General features: G+C 43.6%; 1 pseudogene; it reads left to right on the top strand.

Annotated features, from left to right (window-relative positions):
- The window catches only part of LOC106591113 (plexin-B1-like), a 91,780-nt pseudogene that overhangs the window by 8,131 nt on the left and 63,845 nt on the right, over positions 1–19,804 (top strand).

The following is a 19,804-nucleotide window of genomic DNA, read 5'->3' as shown; positions in this document are numbered from 1 at the left end:
TTTGGCCTGTTTAACAGAGTCTGTCACAGCGCTAAGGAAGTAGTTTCATTTGGCCTGTTTAACAGAGTCTGTCATAGCGCTAAGGAAGTAGTTTCATTTGGCCTGTTTAACAGAGTCCGTCATAGCGCTAAGGAAGTAGTTTCATTTGGCCTGTTTAACAGAGTCCGTCATAGCGCTAAGGAAGTAGTTTCATTTGGCCTGTTTAACAGAGTCTGTCATAGCGCTAAGGAAGTAGTTTCATTTGGCCTGTTTAACAGAGTCTGTCACAGCGCTAAGGAAGTAGTTTCATTCGGCCTGTTTAACAGAGTCTGTCACAGCGCTAAGGAAGTAGTTTCATTTGGCCTGTTTAACACAGTCTGTCATAGCGCTAAGGAAGTAGTTTCATTTGGCCTGTTTAACAGAGTCTGTCACAGCGCTAAGGAAGTAGTTTCATTCGGCCTGTTTAACAGAGTCTGTCACAGCGCTAAGGAAGTAGTTTCATTTGGCCTGTTTAACACAGTCTGTCATAGCGCTAAGGAAGTAGTTTCATTTGGCCTGTTTAACAGAGTCTGTCACAGCGCTAAGGAAGTAGTTTCATTTGGCCTGTTTAACAGAGTCCGTCATAGCGCTAAGGAAGTAGTTTCATTTGGCCTGTTTAACAGAGTCCGTCACAGCGCTAAGGAAGTAGTTTCATTTGGCCTGTTTAACACAGTCTGTCACGCGCTAAGGAAGTAGTTTCATTTGGCCTGTTTAACAGAGTCTGTCATAGCGCTAAGGAAGTAGTTTCATTTGGCCTGTTTAACAGAGTCTGTCATAGCGCTAAGAAGTAGTTTCATTTGGCCTGTTTAACACAGTCTGTCAGAGCGCTAAGGAAGTAGTTTCATTTGGCCTGTTTAACAGAGTCTGTCACAGCGCTAAGGAAGTAGTTTCATTTGGCCTGTTTAACAGAGTCTGTCACAGCGCTAAGGAAGTAGTTTCATTTGGCCTGTTTAACAGAGGCATGGGACCTATTTCTCAGTTGCCTAAATAGCTGCCAATCAGCTAACGAGCCAGTTTGTCTAGCCTTGGCCCAGAGTTGGTCTGAGAATACAGGAGAGTACCATGGATTAGTTCGGTGTTTTGACTCTGAGCAAACTCCTGTGTTGTATGAAACATTTTGTGATTTTCTATATTCTGAAATGGGGGAAAATGATGTGACTAAAGAATAAACCCCCAAGTCCAGTAAAGTTTACAAGCCTCATTGGAATGATGAGTAAAGGGACATATGGTCAGTAATGTTGAGTACTTATTTTTACAGTATAAAGATGGGATTACAAGAGAACAGTTTATGAAGGAATTTAATAAAAGACTGAGTCTATTCAAACGGAGATATCAGAGAGGGCAGTCAGACAAGACATCCTCGACAGTTATTACTCCTTGAGGAGACACAGACAAGACATTCTTGAGTTTACTAGCAATTATAAATATTTGGGTATTTTTTTTATTGATGAACATATTACCTTTCTATACGGAACATCTGCCCTGGACGACTCAGCAAGTAGAGCTCTCAGGGGAGTAATAGGAAAATCAAAACCAATCAAAGATATTGGTTATGCCATGTATTCCAAACTGTATCAGACATGTGTGTGTCCTGTTCTGGACTATTCAGCAGGACTATTCAAAAGGCACCTAAAGGACTCCCAGAACATGAGAAACAAGATTCTCTGGTCTGATGAAACCAAGATTGAACTCTTTGGCTTGAATGCCAAGCCTCACTTCTGGAGGGAACCTGGCATCATGCTGTAGGGATCATTTTCAGCGGCAGGGACTGGGAGACTAGTCAGGATTGAGGGAGAGATGAACGGAGAAAAGTACAGAGAGATCCTTGATGAAAACCTGCTCCAGAGCGCTCAGGACCTCAGACTGGGGTGAAGGTTCACCTTCCAACAGGACAACGACCCTAAGCACACAGCCAAGACAACGCAGGAGTGGCTTCGGGACAAGTCTCTGAATGTCCTTGAGTGGCCCAGCTAGAGCCCGGACTTGAACCCAATCGAACATCTCTGGAGAGACCTGAAAATAGCTGTGCAGCAACACTCCCCATCCATCCTGACAGAGCTTGAGAGGATCTTCAGAGAAGAATGGGAGAAACTCCCCAAATACAGGTGTGCCAAGCTTGTAGCGTCATACCCAAGAAGACTCAAGGCTGTAATCGCTGCCAAAGGTGCTTCAACAAAGTACTGAGTAAAGGGTCTGAATACTTATGTAAATGTGATATTTAAGTTTAGCATTTTTAATAAATTAGCAAACATTTTTAAAAACCTGTTTTTGCTTTGTCGTTATGGGGTATTGTGTGTAGATTGATGAGGGAAAAAAAAGATTTAATACATTTTGAATTTAGGCTGTAACATAACAAAATGTGGAAAAAGTGAAGGGGTCTAAATACTTTCTGAAGGTACTGTATATCTCTCTGTCCTCGACATAGACCCTAATGTCTCTATGTGTGTCTGATGTTTGCTATATACTGTATGTAGTACTGGTATTATTAGTATATATCCTAATATATCTTTATGGTCTGTCTGTCTGTCTGTCTGTCTGTCTGTCTGTCTGTCTGTCTGTCTGTCTGTCTGTCTGTCTGTCTGTCTGTCTGTCTGTCTGTCTGTCTGTCTGTCTGTCTGTCTGTCTGTCTGTCTGTCTGTCTGTCTGTCTGTCTGTCTGTCTGTCTGTCTGTCCTAATATATCTTTATGGTCTCTCCTGTCTGTCTGTCTGTCTGTCTGTCTGTCTGTCTGTAGACCACATGTCTCTGCGTGTGTCTGTGATGTTCAGAGACGTGACCATCTCCAGCAGTGACATCACCTTCTACGACTGTCGAGCTGTGGGCCAACTCAACACCACGTCCCCGTAAGAGATAACACACCAGACATGCCAGTGTTTCCACTAACAGTCATTTAGCAGCGGCGGGATGGTAAAACATTGTTAACTTTAAGCGACTAAAACCAGATATAAAGTATGTAGAAGAGATGGAGCTGTATATGTTTTTAATAAATATAATCTTTGAGAAATAATAACCACCAAAAACCAAAATGTAATGTCATGTCATGTCATGTCATGTAGCCCCCATTTGAGTTAGTTATAATGTTTGAGTCAGTCAGACAGCATAAGGACAAGGCATAAGCCATGTTCTTACTGTGTAGAATTACATGACCCCCCCTTTAAATGTGCCACCGCTGATGAAAAAAATCCTAGGGGAAACACTACATGTACACACACACATACACACACACACACACACACACACACACACACACACACACACACACACACACACACACACACACACACACACACACACACACACACACAGTCACACAAGCTCTGCCTGTATTCTAGGTGTATGGCGTGTGTGGGCAGTGTGTGGCCATGTAACTGGTGTGTTCTGGATGGGCTGTGTACCCACACCAACAACAGCTGTCCCAGGCAGCACACCATACACAACTCACTGGTAAGACAACCTTTACTCAACCTTTACTCAACCTTTACCTAACCTTTACTCAACCTTTACTCAACCTTTACCTAACTTTACCTAACCTTTACTCAACCTTTACCTAACCTTTACCTAACCTTTACTCAACCTTTACCTAACCTTTACTCAACCTTTACTCAACCTTTACCTAACCTTTACTCAACCTTTACCTAACCTTTACTCAACCTTTACCTAACCTTTACTCAAACTTTACCTAACCTTTACTCAACCTTTACTCAACCTTTACCTAACCTTTACTCAACCTTTACCTAACCTTTACTCAACCTTTACCTAACCTTTACCTAACCTTTACTCAAACTTTACCTAACCTTTACTCAACCTTTACTCAACCTTTACCTAACCTTTACTCAAACTTTACCTAACCTTTACTCAACCTTTACTCAACCCTAACTCAACCTTTACTCAACCTTTACTCAACCTTTACCTAACCTTTACCTAACCTTTACTCAACCTTTACTCAACCTTTACTCAATCTTTACCTAACCTTTACTCAACCTTTACTCAACCTTTACCTAACCTTTACTCAACCTTTACCTAACCTTTGCCTAACCTTTACCTAACCTTTGCTCAACCTTTACCTAACCTTTACTCAACCTTTACCTAACCTTTACTCAACCTTTACTCAACCTTTACTCAACCTTTACCTAACCTTTACTCAACCCCAACACAACCATAGCACATCATACTAGTGCTGCACGGTATATCAATACTTCTGTACTCGATACTAGTACATGAAAAAAGGGTAGAAACAAAATGAAAAACGGGTAAACCAGGAGGTCATGTTGCCGACCTTCACCACCTGGGGGCGGCCCGTCAGGAAGGTCCAGTAGCCCAGGGAGGAGTTCAGACCCAGGGCCTTGAGCTTGGTGTTTCCTACCTTCACCACCTGGGGCGGCCCGTCAGGAAGGTCCAGTAGCCCAGGGAGGAGTTCAGACCCAGGGCCTTGAGCTTGGTGTTTCCTACCTTCACCACCTGGGGCGGCCCGTCAGGAAGGTCCAGTAGCCCAGGGAGGAGTTCAGACCCAGGGCCTTGAGCTTGGTGTTTCCTACCTTCACCACCTGGGGCGGCCCGTCAGGAAGGTCCAGTAGCCCAGGGAGGAGTTCAGACCCAGGGCCTTGAGCTTAGTGTTTCCTACCTTCACCACCTGGGGGCGGCCCGTCAGGAAGGTCCAGTAGCCCAGGGAGGAGTTCAGACCCAGGGCCTTGAGCTTGGTGTTGCCTACCTTCACCACCTGGGGGCGGCCCGTCAGGAAGGTCCAGTAGCCCAGGGAGGAGTTCAGACCCAGGGCCTTGAGCTTGGTGTTTCCTACCTTCACCACCTGGGGCGGCCCGTCAGGAAGGTCCAGTAGCCCAGGGAGGAGTTCAGACCCAGGGCCTTGAGCTTGGTGTTTCCTACCTTCACCACCTGGGGGCGGCCCGTCAGGAAGGTCCAGTAGCCCAGGGAGGAGTTCAGACCCAGGGCCTTGAGCTTGGTGTTTCCTACCTTCACCACCTGGGGGCGGCCCGTCAGGAAGGTCCAGTAGCCCAGGGAGGAGTTCAGACCCAGGGCCTTGAGCTTGGTGTTTCCTACCTTCACTACCTGGGGCGGCCCGTCAGGAAGGTCCAGTAGCCCAGGGAGGAGTTCAGACCCAGGGCCTTGAGCTTGGTGTTTCCTACCTTCACCACCTGGGGCGGCCCGTCAGGAAGGTCCAGTAGCCCAGGGAGGAGTTCAGACCCAGGGCCTTGAGCTTGGTGTTTCCTACCTTCACCACCTGGGGGCGGCCCGTCAGGAAGGTCCAGTAGCCCAGGGAGGAGTTCAGGGCCTTGAGCTTAGTGTTTCCTACCTTCACCACCTGGGGGCGGCCCGTCAGGAAGGTCCAGTAGCCCAGGGAGGAGTTCAGACCCAGGGCCTTGAGCTTGGTGATGAGCTTATGAGGCATGACATCTTGATTTAAACAATTTATCAATACAGATTTACCATTCAAATAAATGATTACAGTTATGTAGTGGTAAAAAAAAACAAAGTCAAATTGATTTGATTAATTGATTAATGAATGCATACGTGGCAGTCTCTGAAAATTATTGAACTGAAAAGATGGATCTGTCTGTATCAGATGGCATTCTGGGACTTTGGCTAATATGTTTTCTTTTTTTTGTATTTTTTTGCCGTAGTATCGTTTTGGTATCGATTATTGTGATGTTATCGAGTATTGCGATACCTAACCTGGTAATCGGTATTGAAGTTAACATTCTGGTATGGTGACAACACTACATCACACACAACTCATTGGTAACATCCCTTATCCACTTGCCCCAAGTAACACTATCCTCTCCACTCTTGAAAATGGATTGTTGTTTCACAGCCTCTTCTCTCCATTTTGAGTCATTCCAAACTTTATTTTTGTCCAAAATGGCTCCCTATTCCCTATTCCCATAGGGCCCTGGTTGGAAGTAGTGCACTATAAACGAAATAGGATACCGTCTGGGACACGTTCTTTATTTTCTGCTGAAAAATATAATATTTGGTCTGTGTGCATTCCCCCCTCCGGCCACTAGGAGGATCACCTGGAGCCGCGGGGTCCAGACTCTTGTCCCTGTGTTTGGGCTCTACAGAGCTCTCCTCTGGTCCCCATGGGCTTCCTGTCACCTCTGACCCTCCTGGGGAGGAACTTGGACATGTTTCAGGTGATTGGACTCAGTAGTTTCCTAGAAATGCAGTATATATAATGATTACAAACATATGCACAGTTAATTAAAATCCTTTTGTCCTTTAAAAATAAATAATAATGTTTACATTGATGCTTCATCTTGTTGGCAGGGTGAGGAGCAGTATGTGTGTGTCGTGGTTGTGGAAGGGGAGGAGCTTAAACTGAACGCCACTCTGGAGAAAGATCCGGAAACCATGACGTACACCTTCACCTGTTCTGCCCACAAGGTATTCACAAACCCCATAGACACACCTTCACCTGTTCTGCCCACAAGGTATTCACAAACCCCGTAGACACACCTTCACCTGCTCTGCCCACAAGGTATTCACAAACCCCATAGACACACATTCACCTGCTCTGCCCACAAGGTATTCACAAACCCCAGACACACCTTCACCTGTTCTGCCCACAAGGTATTCACAAACCCCATAGACACACCTTCACCTGTTCTGCCCACAAGGTATTCACAAACCCCGTAGACACACCTTCACCTGCTCTGCCCACAAGGTATTCACAAACCCCATAGACACATCTTCACCTGTTCTGCCCACAAGGTATTCACAAAACCCCATAAACACACCTTCACCTGTTCGGCCCACAAGGTATTCACAAACCCCATAGACACACCTTCACCTGTTCTGCCCACAAGGTATTCACAAACCCCGTAGACACACCTTCACCTGCTCTGCCCACAAGGTATTCACAAACCCCATAGACACACCTTCACCTGTTCGGCCCACAAGGTATTCACAAACCCCGTAGACACACCTTCACCTGCTCTGCCCACAAGGTATTCACAAACCCCATAGACACACCTTCACCTGTTCTGCCCACAAGGTATTCACAAACCCCATAGACACACCTTCACCTGTTCTGCCCACAAGGTATTCACAAACCCCGTAGACACACCTTCACCTGCTCTGCCCACAAGGTATTCACAAACCCCATAGACACATCTTCACCTGTTCTGCCCACAAGGTATTCACAAAACCCCATAGACACACCTTCACCTGTTCTGCCCACAAGGTATTCACAAAACCCCATAGACACACATTCACCTGTTCTGCCCACAAGGTATTCACAAACCCCATAGACACACCTTCACCTGTTCTGCCCACAAGGTATTCACAAAACCCCATAGACACACCTTCACCTGTTCTGCCCACAAGGTATTCACAAAACCCCATAGACACACATTCACCTGTTCTGCCCACAAGGTATTCACAAACCCCATAGACACACCTTCACCTGTTCTGCCCACAAGGTATTCACAAAACCCCATAGACACACCTTCACCTGTTCTGCCCACAAGGTATTCACAAAACCCCATAGACACACATTCACCTGTTCTGCCCACAAGGTATTCACAAACCCCATAGACACACCTTCACCTGTTCTGCCCACAAGGTATTCACAAAACCCCATAGACACACACTCACTAATACATTTCAACTAAAAAGTGTTCCAAACAAAGACATTAAGATTCATGTACACAACAAACAAAATATCTACCGGTTTCTTTATATGCACACGGTATTATTATGCCTTACTGAGGTAACAGTCTCCTCGCTTCCTCTCTCCCCTCCTCTCTTCCTTCCCCACTTCTCTCCCCTCCTCTCTTCTTCTCTCCCCTCCTCTCCTCTCTCCCCTCTTACTTCCTTCCCCTCTCCTCTCCACTCCTCTTTCCCCTCCTCTCTTCCCTCCTCTCCTCTCATTCTCTCCTCTCTCCCATCCTCTTTCTCCTCTCCCCTCCCCTCTTCCTCTCCTGTCTGATCTCCTCTCTTCCTCTCCTCTCTCCCCTCCTCTCCTCTCCCCTCCTCTCTCCCCTCCTCTCCTTTCCTCTCTTCCCTCCTCTCTCCCATCCTCTTCCAGTTCCAGTACCCAGTAAAACAGTTGGAATATTCAGCTCCCATCTATCTACAGAGAGGCTCCCATCACATCGACTCTGCACCCAATCTCAGACGTAAGTCTTCTGTATTCAGTATATTCACTTCTGTCGTCCTGCTTTGCCCTGTGTTAAGGTTAGGGGTTAAGGTTAGGGTTAAGGTAGGGGTTAGGGTTAAGGTAGGGGTTAAGGTTATGGGTTAAGGTAGGGGTTAAGGTTAGGGGTTAAGATAGAGGTTAAGGTCAGGGTTAGGGGTTAAGGTTAGGGTTAAGGTTAGGGTTATGGGTTAAGGTAGGGGTTAAGGTTATGGGTTAAGGTAGGGGTTAAGGTTAGGGGTTAAGGTAGAGGTTAAGGTCAGGGTTATGGGTTAAGGTTAGGGGTTAAGGTTAGGGTTAAGGTTCAGGTTAGGGGTTAAGGTTATGGGTTAAGGTAGGGGTTAAGGTTATGGGTTAAGGTAGGGGTTATGGGTTCAGGTTAGGGGTTAAGGTAGGGATTAAGGTAGGGGTTATGGGTTCAGGTTAGGGGTTAAGGTTAGGGGTTAAGGTAGGGATTAAGGTAGGGGTTAAGGTTAGGGGTTAAGGGTAGGGGTTATGGGTTCAGGTTAGGGGTTAAGGTTAGGGGTTAAGGTAGGGGTTATGGGTTCAGGTTAGGGGTTAAGGTTAAGGTTATGGGTTAAGGTTAGGGGTTAAGGTTAGGGGTTAAGGTAGGGATTAAGGTAGGGGTTAAGGTTATGGGTTAAGGTTATGGGTTAAGGTTAGGGGTTAAGGTTAGGGGTTAAGGTTCAGGTTAGGGGTTAAGGTTAGGGGTTAAGGTTAGGGGTTAAGGTTAGGGGTTAAGGTAGGGGTTAAGGTTATGGGTTAGGGTTAGGGGTTAGGTTATGGGTTAGGGTTAGGGGTTAAGGTAGGGGTTAAGGTTATGGGTTAAGGTTAGGGGTTAAGGTTAGGGGTTAAGGTAGGGGTTATGGTTATGGGTTAGGGTTATGGGTTAGGGTTAGGGTTATGGGTTAGGGTTAGGGGTTAAGGTTATGGGTTAGGGTTAGGGGTTAAGGTTAGGGGTTAAGGTTATGGGTTAGGGTTATGGGTTAGGGTTAGGGGTTAAGGTTATTGGTTAAGGTAGGGGTTAAGGTTAGGGGTTAAGGTTAGGGGTTAAGGTTATGGGTTAGGGTTATGGGTTAGGGTTAGGGGTTAAGGTTATGGGTTAAGGTAGGGGTTAAGGTTAGGGGTTAAGGTTAGGGTTAGGGGTTAAGGTAGGGGTTAAGGTAGGGGTCCGTTCAGAATGAGGAACTCTTAGAAGACAAAAGTGGACTTCGAAATATTAAGTCCTTGTATACTAGTGTGGATATTGGAGCATCTCACAGTGCAGCTGTATAACCAGTTGTGTTGTCCCACAGTGCAGCTGTATAACCAGTTGTGTTGTGTTGTCCCACAGTGCAGCTATATGACCAGTTGTGTTGTGTTGTCCCACAGTTCAGCTGTATAACCAGTTGTGTTGTATTGTCCCACAGTGCAGCTGTATAACCAGTTGTGTTGTGTTGTCCCACAGTGCAGCTGTATAACCAGTTGTGTTGTGTTGTCCCACAGTTCAGCTGTATAACCAGTTGTGTTGTGTTGTCCCACAGTGCAGCTGTATGACCAGTTGTGTTGTGTTGTCCCACAGTGCAGCTGTATGACCAGTTGTGTTGTGTTGTCCCACAGTGCAGCTGTATGACCAGTTGTGTTGTCCCACAGTTCAGCTGTATAACCAGTTGTGTTGTGTTGTCCCACAGTGCAGCTGTATGACCAGTTGTGTTGTGTTGTCCCACAGTGCAGCTGTATGACCAGTTGTGTTGTCCCACAGTTCAGCTGTATAACCAGTTGTGTTGTGTTGTCCCACAGTTCAGCTGTATAACCAGTTGTGTTGTGTTGTCCCACAGTGCAGCTGTATGACCAGTTGTGTTGTCCCACAGTGCAGCTATATAACCAGTTGTGTTGTCTCACAGTGCAGCTGTATGACCAGTTGTGTTGTGTTGTCCCACAGTGCAGCTGTATGACCAGTTGTGTTGTGTTGTCCCACAGTGCAGCTGTATGACCAGTTGTGTTGTGTTGTCCCACAGTGCAGCTGTATGACCAGTTGTGTTGTCCCACAGTGCAGCTGTATGACCAGTTTTGCTGTCTCACAGTGCAGCTGTATAACCAGTTGTGTTGTGTTGTCCCACAGTGCAGCTGTATGACCAGTTGTGTTGTGTTCTCCCACAGTGCAGCTGTATGACCAGTTGTGTTGTGTTGTCCCACAGTGCAGCTATATGACCAGTTGTGTTGTGTTGTCCCACAGTGCAGCTGTATGACCAGTTGTGTTGTGTTGTCCAACAGTGCAGCTGTATAACCAGTTGTGTTGTGTTGTCCCACAGTGCAGCTGTATGACCAGTTGTGTTGTGTTGTCCCACAGTGCAGCTGTATAACCAGTTGTGTTGTGTTGTCCCACAGTGCAGCTGTATGACCAGTTGTGTTGTGTTGTCCAACAGTGCAGCTGTATAACCAGTTGTGTTGTGTTGTCCCACAGCTGTATGACCAGTTGTGTTGTCCCACAGTGCAGCTGTATGACCAGTTGTGTTGTCCCACAGTGCAGCTGTATGACCAGTTGTGTTGTGTTGTCCCACAGTGCAGCTGTATGACCAGTTGTGTTGTGTTGTCCCACAGTTCAGCTGTATAACCAGTTGTGTTGTGTTGTCCCACAGTGCAGCTGTATGACCAGTTGTGTTGTGTTGTCCCACAGTGCAGCTATATGACCAGTTGTGTTCTCCCACAGTGCAGCTATATAACCAGTTGTGTTGTGTTGTCCCACAGTGCAGCTGTATAACCAGTTGTGTTGTGTTGTCCCACAGTGCAGCTGTATGACCAGTTGTGTTGTGTTGTCCAACAGTGCAGCTGTATAACCAGTTGTGTTGTGTTGTCCCACAGTGCAGCTGTATGACCAGTTGTGTTGTCCCACAGTGCAGCTGTATGACCAGTTGTGTTGTGTTGTCCCACAGTGCAGCTGTATGACCAGTTGTGTTGTGTTGTCCCACAGTTCAGCTGTATAACCAGTTGTTTTGTGTTGTCCCACAGTGCAGCTGTATGACCAGTTGTGTTGTGTTGTCCCACAGTGCAGCTGTATGACTGTTCAGTTGGCCAGTCTGACTGTAGCCAGTGCAGAGCGGTGTCGTCAGAGTACGGCTGTGTCTGGTGTGGAGGAGAGTCACCTGGCTGTGTCTTCCACCTGTCCTGTACCAGCTCACCTGGGCCCGCCGACGCCTGTCCCCCTCCTCAGATCATACAGGTAGGTTACATACATACCAGCTCACCTGGGCCCGCCGACGCCTGCCCCCCTCCTCAGATCATACAGGTAGGTTACATACACACAGCAGGTTTTGCATTAGGGACTGACCCCTAGGAAATGTGGTGCTGGGCAAATGACCGGCAAGAGTTTAAATTACCGGACATTTGATAAATGTACTGGACCCATATGCATTCTAGAAATGTACTGGACCCAAATGCATTCTAGAAATGTACTGGACCCATATGCATTCTAGAAATGTACTGGACCCATATGCATTCTAGAAATGTACTGGACCCATATGCATTCTAGAAATGTACTGGACCCATATGCATTCTAGAAATGTACTGGACCCATATGCATTCTAGAAATGTACTGGACCCATATGCATTCTAGAAATGTACTGGACCCATATGCATTCTAGAAATGTACTGGACCCATATGCATTCTAGAAATGTACTGGACCCATATGCATTCTAGAAATGTACTGGACCCATATGCATTCTAGAAATGTACTGGACCCATATGCATTCTAGAAATGTACTGGACCCAAATGCATTCTAGAAATGTACTGGACCCATATGCATTCTAGAAATGTACTGGAGCCATATGCATTCTAGAAATGTACTGGAGCCATATGCATTCTAGAAATGTACTGGACCCATATGCATTCTAGAAATGTACTGGAGCCATATGCATTCTAGAAATGTACTGGAGCCATATGCATTCTAGAAATGTACTGGAGCCATATGCATTCTAGAAATGTACTGGACCCATATGCATTCTAGAAATGTACTGGACCCATATGCATTCTGGAAATGTACTGGACCCATATGCATTCTAGAAATGTACTGGACCCATATGCATTCTAGAAATGTACTGGACCCATATGCATTCTAGAAATGTACTGGACCCATATGCATTCTAGAAATGTACTGGAGCCATATGCATTCTAGAAATGTACTGGACCCATATGCATTCTAGAAATGTACTGGACCCATATGCATTCTAGAAATGTACTGGACCCATATGCATTCTAGAAATGTACTGGACCCATATGCATTCTAGAAATGTTATGCATTCTAGAAATGTACTGGACCCATATGCATTCTAGAAATGTACTGGACCCATATGCATTCTAGAAATGTACTGGACCCATATGCATTCTAGAAATGTACTGGACCCATATGCATTCTAGAAATGTACTGGACCCATATGCATTCTAGAAATGTACTGGACCCATATGGATTCTAGAAATGTACTGGAGCCATATGCATTCTAGAAATGTACTGCACCCATACATGCATGCACTGGGTGCGTAACGATGCTCAGAATGACAGACAGGGCCGGCCCGTCCATTAGGCAGGATCACTAGGGTATGACCAGGATGTGTTAATATGACCAGGATGTGAATATAGGATGTGTTAATATGACCAGGATGTGTTAATATGACCAGGATGTGACTATAGGATGTGTTAATATGACCAGGATGTGTTAATATGACCAGGATGTGTTAATATGACCAGGATGTGACTATAGGATGTGTTAATATGACCAGGATGTGTTAATATGACCAGGATGTGACTATAGGATGTGTTAATAATACCAGGATGTGACTACAGGATGTGTTAATATGACCAGGATGTGACTATAGGATGTGTTAATATGACCAGGATGTGACTATAGGATGTGTTAATATGACCAGGATGTGACTATAGGATGTGTTAATATGACCAGGATGTGTTAATATGACCAGGATGTGTTAATATGACCAGGATGTGACTATAGGATGTGTTAATATGACCAGGATGTGTTAATATGACCAGGATGTGACTATAGGATGTGTTAATATGACCAGGATGTGACTATAGGATGTGTTAATATGACCAGGATGTGACTATAGGATGTGTTAATATGACCAGGATGTGACTATAGGATGTGTTAATATGACCAGGATGTGTTAATATGACCAGGATGTGTTAAAATGACCAGGATGTGACTATAAGATTTGTTAATATGACCAGGATGTGACTATAGGATGTGTTAATATGATCAGGATGTGTTAATATGACCAGGATGTGACTATAGGATGTGTTAATATGACCAGGATGTGTTAATATGACCAGGATGTGTTAATATGACCAGGATGTGACTATAGGATGTGTTAATATGACCAGGATGTGTTAATATGACCAGGATGTGACTATAGGATGTGTTAATATGACCAGGATGTGTTAATATGACCAGGATGTGTTAATATGACCAGGATGTGACTATAGGATGTGTTAATATGACCAGGATGTGTTAATATGACCAGGATGTGACTATAGGATGTGTTAATAATACCAGGATGTGACTACAGGATGTGTTAATATGACCAGGATGTGTTAATATGACCAGGATGTGACTATAGGATGTGTTAATATGACCAGGATGTGACTACAGGATGTGTTAATATGACCAGGATGTGACTATAGGATGTGTTAATATGACCAGGATGTGACTATAGGATGTGTTAATATGACCAGGATGTGTTAATATGACCAGGATGTGTTAAAATGACCAGGATGTGACTATAAGATTTGTTAATATGACCAGGATGTGACTATAGGATGTGTTAATATGATCAGGATGTGTTAATATGACCAGGATGTGACTATAGGATGTGTTAATATGACCAGGATGTGTTAATATGACCAGGATGTGACTATAGGATGTGTTAATATGACCAGGATGTGACTATAGGATGTGTTAATATGACCAGGATGTGACTATAGGATGTGTTATTATGACCAGGATGTGTTAATATGACCAGGATGTGTTAATATGACCAGGATGTGTTAATATGACCAGGATGTGACTATAGGATGTGTTAGTATGACCAGGATGGGACTATAGGATGTGTTAATATGACCAGGATGGGACTATAGGATGTGTTAATATGACCAGGATGTGACTATAGGATGTGTTAATATGACCAGGATGTGACTATAGGATGTGTTAATATGACCAGGATGTGACTATAGGATGTGTTAATTGTTGAGGAGACCTGTGTTAATGTTCTATAGCCTAATGCCTGCTACAGTAAGTTAGCATTATCAGTGAATGTACATTATGCATTAGGTTCTGGGTACATTGGTACAATGTTTATAGACAGACCTGTTTAATATGACCAGGATGTTATCATTATTAGTGAATGTACATTATGCATTAGGTTCTGGGTACAATGGTACAATGTTTATAGACAGACCTGTTTAATATGACCAGGATGTTATCATTATCAGTGAATGTACATTATGCATTAGGTTCTGGGTACAATGTTTATAGACAGACCTGAAAGTCAGATCAGTGATTATTTTCAAAAAATAGCAGGTTAAACTATTTTGATAAAATCATTAAATGATTTGTGGGCCTGATGGTTGTGGAAGGCTTATATTTATCCTAGGTATAGGTACGTCCTGAATTCATTACATTATAGCGGACTGTTTTAAATGCAGTGTATTTGACCTTTAATTGTACTTCTTCTTTTCTTTATATATATATTTATTTAACTAGGCAAGTCAGTTCTTATTTACAATGACATCCTACCGGGGTACAGTGGGTTATAACTGCCTTGTTCAGGGAGCAGAACGACAGATTTTTACCTTGTCAGCTCTGGGATTTGATCAAGCAACCTTTTGGTTACTAGTCCAACGCTCTAACCACTAGGCTAACCTACAACAGCTTATTTAGAGAAAACATTTTTTTAAATAGAGATATTTATCGGCCATAAGTTTGAAAAAAATCGAGATAGGAGTTTTAGGCCATATTGGCCAGCCCAAGCTCCCATGCAATCCAGTGTTTTATATGCAATTTAAACCCCTCTCTGTCTCTGTCCCTATCAGATCAATTTAAACCCCTCTCTGTCCCTGTCCCTATCAGATCCATTTAAACCCCTCTCTGTCCCTATCAGATCAATTTAAACCCCTCTGTCCCCCTGTCCCTATCAGATCCAGCCAGTGAGTGGTCCGGTGGAAGGGGGTGTGCTGGTGACCATCCATGGGTCTAACCTGGGGATGCACTACCAGGACATCCAGGGAGGGGTGACCGTAGCTGGGATCAGCTGTCTGCCTCAGCCCCATGGATACCTCATCTCTACCAGGTAATAACACAGGGGGTAGGATTGTCTAACGTTTTCCTGCCGGACAGTATTTAGCAGCTCTGAACAGAGTGTCTGCAGTCCATCTTTTTTGTGTTCTCACAGCGAAGACCTTTAAGTCGTCACCCACTCAGTCTTGTTAAAATATCCAAACCAAAAGGTTGCATTTTGTAGCTCTCCAGGAACAGGGTTGGAGTTAAAACCTCCAGGAGGGTATCTCTCCAGGAACAGGGTTGGAGTTAAAACCTACAGGAGGGTATCTCTCCAGGAACAGGGTTGGAGTTAAAACCTACAGGAGGGTATCTCTCCAGGAACAGGGTTGGAGTTAAAACCTACAGGAGGGTAGCTCTCCAGGAACAGGGTTGGAGTTAAAACCTACAGGAGGGTATCTCTCCAGGAACAGGGTTGGAGTTAAAACCTACAGGAGGGCATCTCTCCAGGAACAGGGTTGGAGAGCCCTGGTCTAGATAGGCAATGATAGCTAGCTATCTAGCTGCGGCTATTCTGCTATTGTTGTAGAAAGCCCTAGTTGATACTAGCCAGATGACCACAGCTAGATAATTAGCTAGCAAGATGACGAAGAAACAATGTAATTCACTCTTCATAATTGCATACAGCCCATAAATAGATTTTAGTTTGCTGGCTAAATGTTAGCTAAATAGTTAGCATGATTCACTAGCTAGCTTGTGTGCTACGTTGATTCTTCCTTTAATAGTTGCGAGCTTACGCCGCGGGACTTAGAGGTAATTTGTAGTTTAGTACAGTACCCTGCGTCACCACTTCATAGCTCCAGACCACCACAAGGGGGAGTTAGAGCACTGATTATGCTTTTGGGTCCCAAGGCGTTAATGTGTCTAACTGACAATGAATGAATGGGCGACATAAATCTAAATAGAAACTGATAATTGTGTACGACCTCAGTATTACTTACTAAAAACTGTTGTCACACTAAGGTTTTTATTATTTTATTTTGTTAGGATTATTTAGCTCTTACTGTAGTAGTGTAGCCCCACTCCCGACGGGTCACGTTGTACAGCGCCTGAGTGGCCCAACGGTCTAAGACACTGTGTTGCTACAGATGCTGGTTCAATACCTGTGCTGGCCTCGACTGGGAGACCCATGTGATGACTGAAGGTTTTTGTTTTCTCTCCCTCTAAAAAAAAAAACTGAAATAAATCATTCTAAATAACAAACTGACTTTATTTACAAATGAGTAACAATGTCTCACCCTCATGTTCAAGAAGGGCCATTTTCTTCGCTCATTTTACATTATTCGAAAACAAAACCATCTCCAAAATATTTAAGGGGCATTGCACTAATAATGGCGCTGACTAGGGAAACGTTCCCTCTGTTCTGTTCTTAGTGCCAGTCTGCACGTTCAAACTAAAACAATGTAACTAATAATGGCATCTTTATGCTTTCACTAATAAAATAATGATAAAAATACTCTTTTAACATTTCAATGTTTATTTAGTTATTGATCCATAACGAATTACTATGGGTATAAATATCACTGAATTACAGAAATATTCTCCAATCCTCTATATGTAATTATTGGCGGAGAATCACGTCATATTGTTCGATATACTGTAGGCGACATGAGTCTCACTAGTGTTGAGTAATGTGCTGTTAAAAGTGGTGTAGGTCTTATTTATGTAAGACGTGCGTGACTGGCTGCAGGGAAGTCAGGCGCAGGAGAGCAGAACTGGGTTAAAACCGGAGCAGTTTCATAAGCAAAACCAACAGCACCCAGAACAACAAAATATGGGTACAAAATAACCCGTCGCGAACCAGTCAGAAGTGCACATACACATTACAACAAACAATTCCACACACAGACATGGGGGGGGGGGGGAACAGAGGGTTATATACACGACAAATAATGAGGGTAGGTGAAAACCAGGTGTGTGGGAAAACAAGACAAAACAAATGGAAAATGAAAGGTGGATTGCGATGGCTAGAAGACCGGTGACGTCGACCGCTGAACGCCGCCCGAACAAGGAGAGGAACCAACTTCGGCGGAAGTTAGACTAGAATTAGAAAATTAGAAATGTTGTTCTCTTAGTTTACCCTTTATTTAACTAGGCAAGTCAGCTAAGAACAAATTCTTATTTACAAGGAGAGCCTATTCCTTCCACCCGGTCGGGGATATTGAACCCCAGGTCTCCAGCAGGACACTGGATTCTTTAGCTACAATAGCCCAGTACTGTACTTCCGACCGTCACGTTGTACAGCGCCATATTTTCCGTTCGGAAACCCAGAGGGTTTTTCCTTTTCCTTGGAAAACCACAGCTAAATGCAGCACTAACCTTTGATGATCTTCATCAGATGACACTCCTAGGACATTATGTTATACAATACATGCATGTTTTGTTCAATCACGTTCATATTTATATCAAAAAACAGCTTTTTACATTAGCATGTGATGTTCAGAACTAGCATACCCCCCGAAAACTTCCAGTGAATTTACTAAATTACTCATGATAAACGTTGACAAAATACATAACAATTATTTTAAGAATTATAGATACAGAACTCCTTTATGCAAACGCTATGTCAGATTTTAAAATAGCTTTTCGGTGAAAGCACATTTTGCAATATTCTGAGTACATAGCTCGGCCATTACAGGCTAGCATATTTGACACCCACCAAGTTTAAGGCTCACTAAACTGGATTACCTTTGCTGTTCTTCGTCAGAATGCACTCCCAGGACTTCTACTTCAACAACAAATGTTGTTTTGGTTCCAAATAATCCATAGTTATATCCAAATACCTCCGTTTTGTTCGTGCATTCAGGTCACTATCCGAAGGGTAATGCACGAGCGCATTTCGTGACAAATCATTTAAAAATATTCCATTACTGTACTTAGAAGCATGTCAAACGCTGTTTAAAATACATTTTTATGCTATTTTTCTCATAAAATAGCGATAATATTCCAACCGGGCAAAGTTGTATTCATTCAAAGGCTGAAAGAAAAAAATTTGAGAAGTCTCGTGACCGCGCATCTCCAGTCTCACTGTCCCCAGGCTAACCACTCACAAACAGAGCTGCTGTACTTTGCCCAGAGACAGCAGACACCCCATTCCACTTTCTGGCGGCTTTAGAGAGCCAATGGAAGCCTTAGAAAGTGTCACGTTACAGCACAGATGCTGTATTTTCGATAGAGTTGCAACAGAAAGACAACAAATTGTCAGACAGGGCTCTTCCTGTATGGAATCTTCTCAGGTTTTGGCCTGCCATATGAGTTCTGTTATACTCACAGACACCATTCAAACAGTTTTAGAAACTTTAGAGTGTTTTCTATCCAAATCTACTAATTATATGCATATTCTCGTTTCTGGGCAAGAGTAGTAACCAGTTTAAATGGGGTAAATTTTTTTATCCGACCGTGAAAATACTGCCCCCTAGCCCCAACAGGTTAAAGAATTATAGATACACTTCTCCTTCATGCAACCGCTGTGTCAGATTTCAAAAAAGCTTTACGGCGAAAGCAAATTTTGCAATAATCTGAGTACAGCGTTCAGACACGAAACCAAAACCGCCATTTTGTGGAATCAACAAAACTCAGAAATAATATTATAAATATTCACTTACTTTTGATGATCTTAATCAGAATGCACTCCCAGGAATCCCAGGTCCACAATAAATGTTTGTTTTGTTCGATAAAGTACATTATTTATGTCCAAATACCTCCTTTTGTTTGCGCGTTCAGTCCACTACTCCAAATGCAGGAAGCGTGTGCAAATTCACGACGAAAAGTCAAAAAAAGTTATATTTACGTTCGTAGAAATATGTCAAACGATGTATAGCATCAATCTTTAGGACGTTTTAAACCTCTATGGGCTAGGTGGGACCATTTGAAAGATAAACATCTCCTTAATCTAACCACGTTTTACGATTTCAAAAAGGTTTTACGGCGAAAGCATAAATTTAGAGTATGTTAGGACAGTACATTTACAAGAGTTGTGTGTAATGTTTTGTCAATTCAAAGACAGGGTCACCAAAACCATAAAACCAGCTAAAATGATGCACTAACCTTTTACAATCTCCATCAGATGACACTCCTAGGACATTATGTTAGACAATGCATGCATTTTTAGTTCTATCAAGTTCATATTTATATCCAAAAACAGCGTTTTACTATGGCATTGATGTTGAGGAAATCGTTTCCCTCCAATAACCGGCAGTCAAGTCAGCGTCACAAATTAAATAATTAAAATTAGAAAACATTGGTAAAATATTATATTGTCATTTAAAGAATTATAGATTTACATCTCTTGAACGCAATCAACTTGCCAGA

The sequence above is a fragment of the Salmo salar genome, unplaced genomic scaffold (assembly GCF_905237065.1).
Source record: "Salmo salar unplaced genomic scaffold, Ssal_v3.1, whole genome shotgun sequence".
NCBI classification, from domain to species: Eukaryota; Metazoa; Chordata; class Actinopteri; order Salmoniformes; family Salmonidae; genus Salmo; species Salmo salar.
This window is presented reverse-complemented; position numbering and strand designations above follow the sequence as displayed.